The 7491-nt window shown below is 43.3% G+C and overlaps 1 long non-coding RNA gene and 9 other non-coding genes across 10 annotated transcripts; all 10 read right to left on the bottom strand.

Moving 5' to 3' along the window:
- Positions 1 to 1016: 1016 nt before the first annotated feature.
- On the bottom strand, positions 1017 to 1098 carry trnas-uga (transfer RNA serine (anticodon UGA)). The gene has a single exon. It is a non-coding gene; the product is annotated as a tRNA-Ser (tRNA).
- Positions 1099 to 1732: 634 nt separating this feature from the next.
- Positions 1733 to 1814, bottom strand: trnal-caa (transfer RNA leucine (anticodon CAA)). The gene has a single exon. It is a non-coding gene; the product is annotated as a tRNA-Leu (tRNA).
- A 269-nt stretch (positions 1815 to 2083) lies between these two features.
- trnas-aga (transfer RNA serine (anticodon AGA)) lies at positions 2084 to 2165 on the bottom strand. Its single transcript has one exon. It is a non-coding gene; the product is annotated as a tRNA-Ser (tRNA).
- Positions 2166 to 3173: 1008 nt separating this feature from the next.
- Positions 3174 to 4092, bottom strand: LOC109523801 (uncharacterized). Its single transcript, XR_002169852.1, has 3 exons — positions 3986 to 4092; positions 3453 to 3531; positions 3174 to 3374 (listed from the first exon to the last, which is right to left on the bottom strand). It is a non-coding gene; the product is annotated as an uncharacterized LOC109523801 (long non-coding RNA).
- Positions 4093 to 5205: 1113 nt separating this feature from the next.
- Positions 5206 to 5287, bottom strand: trnaf-aaa (transfer RNA phenylalanine (anticodon AAA)). Its single transcript has one exon. It is a non-coding gene; the product is annotated as a tRNA-Phe (tRNA).
- Positions 5288 to 5575: 288 nt separating this feature from the next.
- On the bottom strand, positions 5576 to 5657 carry trnas-uga (transfer RNA serine (anticodon UGA)). The gene has a single exon. It is a non-coding gene; the product is annotated as a tRNA-Ser (tRNA).
- Positions 5658 to 5927: 270 nt separating this feature from the next.
- Positions 5928 to 6009, bottom strand: trnas-uga (transfer RNA serine (anticodon UGA)). The gene has a single exon. It is a non-coding gene; the product is annotated as a tRNA-Ser (tRNA).
- A 637-nt stretch (positions 6010 to 6646) lies between these two features.
- Positions 6647 to 6728, bottom strand: trnas-uga (transfer RNA serine (anticodon UGA)). The gene has a single exon. It is a non-coding gene; the product is annotated as a tRNA-Ser (tRNA).
- Positions 6729 to 6982: 254 nt separating this feature from the next.
- Positions 6983 to 7064, bottom strand: trnas-uga (transfer RNA serine (anticodon UGA)). Its single transcript has one exon. It is a non-coding gene; the product is annotated as a tRNA-Ser (tRNA).
- A 275-nt stretch (positions 7065 to 7339) lies between these two features.
- trnas-aga (transfer RNA serine (anticodon AGA)) lies at positions 7340 to 7421 on the bottom strand. The gene has a single exon. It is a non-coding gene; the product is annotated as a tRNA-Ser (tRNA).
- Positions 7422 to 7491: the final 70 nt, after the last annotated feature.

The following is a 7491-nucleotide window of genomic DNA, read 5'->3' as shown; positions in this document are numbered from 1 at the left end:
TGACCTGGTTGACTTCAAAATCGCCCAATTAATGTCTAAAGCAGATCACAATCTCCTTTGCCAAAATATCCAGAAGCATTTTGAAATTAGAGATAGTTGTTATCATCTAAGAGGTACTCTTCCCTGAGATTTGCTTCAGTTGATATCCGGGAAGCAATTATTAATGACAATTAGTAACCAGCAAAATGGTGAAATTATTTGTATTTGTTTTCTATCTTGGTGTTTTTGTGTTTGTTTTACAACTTATTGAATGTATTCAAGAAATGCAGTATATATAAAGAATATGAGACATTTGATATAAAAAGTAGAAAGAACAATTATATATATACAAACAGAAAGGTGTATAAATAGATAAGTACAGTACACATAAGGGTAAAAGTATTTGATGAGATGTAGATCTCTTCCTTTTCTTTGGTATTGAAAAAGGATCAATTTATATTTTTACACAACAAGGGGTCGGACTAGATAAGTTGTATACTTCTTCCTACTCCTTTGAGCATATAACTGTGATGATGTTTATTTTATTTACTTTTTTTATTTTTCCTTTTGTAACTTTTGCTTGCCTTTTGTCAATCCGTCATTGTATTGTATGTTCAATAAACAATTAGAAAAAAAAAATCACAGCATTTCAGAAGATTTGGAGACACTATTTATACATGCTCCTGACAGGATTTGAACCTACGCTGAAAGATCCCAATGGATTTCAAGTCGATCGCCTTAACCACTCAGCCACGACAACTGATTTGAAGTTTATTGGGTGAAATTTTTGTAGGAGAATAATTTTGATGGCCGCGTTTCACCCTGTGCCTGAGTCCTGGGACAATGGCTGCTATTTTGAGCCACAAATGTTGGCGTGGCCCCATGATTAAAATGGTGGACAAGAAATGCCATTTGTTCTCTCGACACAGATTGAAGTCCTGTCGACAGGGAATGCAGTTTGGAGATTTGACATTCCAGATGCTGACTCTGTCGAAGAGGAGCACAACATTTCAGAAAATGTTTCGCCAAGAGGTGACTGTTGTCGGCAGGATTTGAACCTACGCCGGAAAATCCCAATGGATTTCAAATCCATCGCCTTAACCATTCAGTCACGACAACTGATTTGATGCTTATTGGGTGACATTTTTGTAGGAGAATAATTTTGATGGCCGCGTTTCACCCTGTGCCTGAGTCCTGGGACAATGGCTGCTATTTTGAGCCACAAATGTTGGCGTGGCCCCATGATTAAAATGGTGGACAAGAAATGCCATTTGTTCTCTCGACACAGATTGAAGTCCTGTCGACAGGGAATGGAGTTTGGCGATTTACCTTTAAACAAGCTTACTCTCTTCAAAAGAAGCACAACATTTAAGAAGAATTTTCTCCGGGAGGTGATCATTGTCGGCAAGATTTGAACCTACGCCGGAAAATCCCAATGGATTTCAAATCCATCGCCTTAACCATTCAGTCACGACAACTGATTTGATGCTTATTGGGTGACATTTTTGTAGGAGAATAATTTTGAGGGTCGCGTTTCACCCTGAGGAATGAGTCCAGAGAAAATGGCAGTTATTTTGAGGCACAAATGTTGGCGTGGCCCAATGATTAAAATGATGGACAAGAAATGCAGTTCAGTCTCTCGACCCAGGTTAAAGTCCTGTCGGCAGGGAATGCAGTTTTGAGATTTGACATGAAAGATGCTGACTCTGAAGAAGAGGAGCACATTTCAGAAAATGCTTCGCCGAGAGGTGATCGTTGTCGGCAGGATTTGAACCTACGTGGGAAGAACCCAATGGATTTTGAGTCCATCCCCTTAACCACTCGGCCACGAAAACTGATTTGACGTTTATTGGGTGACATTTTTGTAGAAGAATAATTTTGAGGGTCGGCCTGAGCCCGAGTCCTGCGACAATGGCTGCTACTTTGCAGCACAAATGTTGGCATGGCCTTGTGGTGAAAACGAAAGATAAAGAAATGCAGTTTGGTCTCTCGACCCAAGTTGAAGTCCTGTCGACAGGACATGCAGTTTGGAGATTTGACATTAAAGATGCTGACTCTCTTCAAAAGAACCACAACATTTTAGAAAAACTTTCTCCAATGTGATCGTTGTCGGCAGGATTTGAACCTACGCGGGAAGAACCCAATGGATTTCTAGTCCATCGCCTTAACCACTCGGCCACGACAACACACTTGTTTTGGTTATAGGTGACAATTTTGTTGGATAAATTTCTTCCCTGTCAGTGCAAACATGCAGGGGCTCCGTCGTACAAATAGTTCCTGAACTGATATCACAAAAGATTCAATTGAAGCACAAACTCGGAGTAATTATCTGGGAGTATATCAGAGTGCCCTTGTTGATTAACCCACCCTCGCCCCCTTATTTTTTCCATTTGTTGGTTGGGTGGATGCCACACAGCCCTCAATTTTTTTTTTACAACCAACTAGTCATACTGCAGGCGGCCCGGTCGTCCAGTGGTTAGCACGTCGACTTCACAGTGCAGAGGTGCCGGGTTCAATTCCAGCTCTGGCCTCCCTGTGTGGAGTTTGCATGTTCTCCCCGGGCCTGTGTGGGTTTTCTCCGGGTGCTCCGGTTTCCTCCCACATTCCAAAAAGCATGCATGGCAGGCCGATTGAACACTCTAAATTGTCCGTAGGTGTGGATGTGAGCGTGGATGGTTGTTCGTCTCTATGTACCCTGCGATTGGCTGGCAACCGATTCAGGGTGTCCCCCGCCTACTGCCCGAAGACAGCTGGGATAGGCTCCAGCACCCCCCGCGACCCGAGTGAGGATCAAGCGGTTCGGAAAATGAATGAATGAATGAATAGTCATACTGCATTCAAAAAAAAAGCTTCGATACATCAATAATATTTTGCAGTTTTATTTTTCTGCCCACTGTTAGGACCTTATACGTTTAACCAGGTCCCATCTCTTCAGTAGAATAGAAATGACATGGCTCATATAATCCTATTATCAAGTCGGATTCTTGTCCCTCTGGCACACAAACACCGACAAAATAGCATATTTGTTCATCAGGATTTTGGTTTTTAATAATTCATCATTTCGAATAAATGCAAACACTTTTTAAACATGCAGCAGAAAGTAGTTGAAGTGCTCAAGGAACAGTACATACACCATAAATGCACAAACATATTCATGATGGAGAACTCTTTCTGACACAAGATGCCCACAGAGCGTTTCGATCAAGCATCGGCAAACGTCAACTATAAGATGCGCAGGACACCATTTGAATGCTTAAAAGACAGAATAAGTTTTTTGTTGCTTTCTTTTTCTTTCTTTCTTTTCTTTCAAGCTTTGCATGTGGCAAGTCCGTAACCCAGGCAAGCCCACTCGTTGGTCATCTCCATGAATCCAGGTCCGCTGGCCAGTCCGCTAGCTGAAGGAAAAATGAAAACACATTAGGGTTAGCATGGTATTGCTTAAAATGTCTCTCCCTTGCATGTGAGTGGCTAACCTGAGAGCAGATCGTACAGGTTGCAATAGTTGAGGCCGTTGTCCAGAAGGCTGGTGAATCCCAGAGAGGTGGACTGGCCCTGTGTACAACCCCCCACAAAAACACTCATTGTCAAACATTTAGCCTGTATTTCACCAAAATGATTCCCAAACACTTGAATATCACTGCAACTTAATCTAACATCGTCACCCTAGACAGCTTACAGATGACTGCGTTTCAGAGGAAACACTCTGCTCACAACCAAGACTGAACTTAGCTCCTCCCTGACACAGAGCTTGTCTCTCGGTCAAGATATATCATTCATATATACTCCCTTGATGCCAATTTCTGTATAGACAATGTTAAGTAGGGTGTTTCGGAAAGACCACAACAGCTGCAAATTTTCAGCAAAACAATTTCAAGTTAAGTGCGGAGCTTCGTGGAGACACAAGTACCAGTAGTCTCTTGACACCATCTTGTGGCATGTAAAGACGATTACAAATGGCATTCATGACTACAAGACCACACAATGTAATAAGAGTGGGTGGACGTACGGACACCCTGCATCCTCCGGTCATGAGAGTGGAGCTGAAGGTGAAGGTGATGTTCTCAACCGCCAGGCCGTCGATGGAACTGTGGTTAGCGATGAGGCCCAAAGGAGTGCCGGCTACCAGCTGGAGGAACGATTGGAATGTTTAAATCTGTGGAAATGTCATTTGATTTGGATTTCTTGCCACGTTTTCTGATGGGGCGTCCAAATTGCTCTCATGGACCGTCACATCAAGAAAAATGGAAGAAAGATGATGTGTTTGGGAAAAATACGAAAAACAATGCAAAACTGCATACTGGTGGTCAACAAAGCACGTGTTGTGATTTAAAAAAGGTGTGATGTATTTTCTGTCTTTCTTTAAGCAGACAATATTTTGTAGGGAGGGAATGCAGTTTGAAGATTTAACATTGAAGATGCTGACTCTGTCGAAGAGGAGCTCAACATTTCAGAAAATATTTGTCCAAGAGATGATCGTTGTCGGCAGGATTTGAACCTACGCGGGAAGAACCCAATGGATTTCAAGTCCATTGTCTTAACCACTCGGCCACAGTTGTTTTATTATAGGTCACATTTTTTGGAGGAGAGTACATAATTTTGAGGGCAGTGCCGGAGACAATGGCGGCTGTTTTGCACGACAATTATTGGTGTGGCCCAAAAATATCCTCCCCCGTCGTAGTCCCTTTGAGACTTTGGAGGGCTGCCAGCTCCTCACACATCTCAAAGTTCGCGCTAACTCCACAAATAAAAATTTGCAGTTGTGCTGTGTCCTGCACGTCCATGCTCTCATCCAATGCAAATGAAAAAAATTCAAAATCTTTCATCTTCTGCTGCAGCTGGGCATATACATTTCCCACGATTTCTTCAATATGTCTGGTGATTGTACTCGCTGATAGACTCACGCTATTGAAGACGTTTTCCTTCTCGGGGCACACCTCCTCCGTGACAGCGATCATGCATTTCTTCACAAACTCTCCATCGGTAAAAGGTTTACCGAAAATAGTTCAGAACTAAGGAACATTTTAATGCAAAAGCCCAACTTTACTATCAAATAAAAATACACATTAATGAAAAATAAATCAAAATACTCTGGTATTGTTCAGGGGGGGCGGGCCAAATACAGAGGCGGCCCGTGGGCCGTAGTTTGGGGATTTCTGATTTAAAGCATGCAAACTCTCTCGAACAAAAGCACAGCATTTCAGAAGATTTGGAGACACTATTTATCCTTGTTCTTGACAGGATTTGAACCTACACTGGAAGACCCCAATGGATTTTTAGTCAATCGCCTTAACCACTCGGCCACGACAACTGATTTGATGTCTATTGGGTGAAATTTTTGTAGGAGAATAATTTTGAGGGTCACGTTTCACCCTGTGCCTGAGTCCTGGGACAATGGCTGCTATTTTGAGGCACAAATGTTGGCGTGGCCCCATGATTAAAATGATGGACGTTGGTCCATCAAATGATGCCGTTTGGTCTCTCGACACAGGTCGAAGTCCTGTCGACAGGGAATGCAGTTTGGGGATATGACATTCCAGATGTTGACTCAGTCGAAGAGGAGCACAAAATTTCAGAAAATGTTTCGCCAACAAGTGATCGTTGTCGGCAGGATTTGAACCGACGTGGGAAGAACCCAATGGATTTCAAGTCCATCGCCTTAACCACTCGGCCACAACAACACAGTTGTTTTCGCTATCGGTGACAGTTTTGTAGGAGAGAACTTAATTTTGAGGGCCGTGCATTAGTGCTGAGACAATGGTGGCTATTTTACACCACAAATGGTGGTGTGGCCCCACAGTGAAGATGATGGATGAGAAATGCAGTTTGGTCTGCCGACGCAGGTTGAAGTCCTGTCGACAGGGGATGGAGTTTGGCGATTTAACTTTAAACAAGCTGACTCTCTTCAAAAGAAGCACAACATTTCAGAAGAAATTTCTCCAGGAGGTGAACATTGTCGGCAGGGTTTGAACCTACGCCGGAAAATCCCAATGGATTTCAATTCCATCGCCTTAACCACTCAGCCACGACAACTGATTTGATGCTTATTGGGTGACATTTTTGTAGGAGAATAATTTTGAGGGTCACGTTTCACCCTGAGCAGGAGTCCAGAGAAAATGGCAGTTATTTTGAGGCACAAATTTTGGCGTGGCCCAATGATTAAAATGATGGAAAATAAATGCAGTTTTGTCTCTAGACCCAGGTTGAATTCCTGTCGACCGGGAATGCAGTTTTGAGATTTGACATTAAAGATGTTGACTCTGTCGAAGAGGAGCACAACTTTTCAGAAAATATTTCTCCAAGAGGTGATCGTTGTGGCAGGATTTAAACCTACGCGGGAAGAACCCAATGGATTTCAAGTCCATCGCCTGCACCTCTCCGCCACGACAAGTGATTTGATGTTTATTGGGTGACATTTTTGTAGGAGAATAATTTTGAGGGTCTCGTTTCAGCCTGAGCCCTAGTCCTGCGACAATGGCTGTGACTTTGCAGCTCAAATGTTGGCATGGCCTTGTGGTGAGACGGAAAGACAAGAAATGCAGTTTGGTCTCTCGACCCACGTTGAAGTCCTGTCGACAGGGAGCGCAGTTTGGAGATTTGACATGAAAGATGCTGACTTTGTAGGAGAGAGAAGAAGCACATTTCAGAAAATGCTTCGCCGAGAGGTGATCGTTGTCAGCAGGATTTGAACCTACGCAGGAAGAACCCAATGGATTTCAAGTCCATCGCCTTAACCACTCGGCCACGACAACACACTTATGTGCTTATCGGTGACATTTTTGGAGGAGAGTACTTAATTTTGAGTGCAGGATTTCTGAGAAAATGGCGGCTATTTTGCACCACAAATGTTGGTGTGGCCCCATGATTAAAATGGTGGCAGTTTGGTCTCTCGACCCAGGTTGAAGTCCTGTTGACAAGGAATGCAGTTTGGAGATTTGACATTAAAGATGTTGACTCTGTCGAAGAGGAGCACAACATTTCAGAAGATGTTTCTCCGAGAGATGATCGTTGTCGGCAGGATTTGAACCTACACGGGAAGAACCCAAAGGATTTCAAGTCCATCGCCTTAACCACTCGGCCACGACAACTGATTTGATGTTTATTGGGTGACATTTTTGTAGGAGAATAATTTTGAGGGTCGCTTCAGCCTATGCAGGAGTCCAGACACAATGGCAGTTTTTTTGAGGCACAAATGTTGGCATGGCCCCATGATTAAAATGATGAACAAGAAATGCCGTTTGGTCTCTTGACCCAGGTTGAAGTCCTGTCGACAGGGAATGTAGTTTGGAGATTTGACATGAAAGATGCTGACTCTCTTCAAAAGAACCACAACATTTCAGAAAAATTTTCTCCGAGAGGTCATCATTGTCGGCAGGATTTGAACCTACGCGGGAAGAAACCAATGGATTTCTAGTCCATCGCCTTAACCACTCGTCCACGACAACACGCTTGCGTTCTTATAGGTGACATTCTTGGAGGTGAGTACTTAATTTTGAGCGCCGGGTCGGATTCCTG

This window comes from Hippocampus comes, unplaced genomic scaffold (genome assembly GCF_001891065.2).
Source record: "Hippocampus comes isolate QL1 unplaced genomic scaffold, H_comes_QL1_v1.1 scaffold1162, whole genome shotgun sequence".
NCBI classification, from domain to species: domain Eukaryota; kingdom Metazoa; phylum Chordata; class Actinopteri; order Syngnathiformes; family Syngnathidae; genus Hippocampus; species Hippocampus comes.
This window is presented reverse-complemented; position numbering and strand designations above follow the sequence as displayed.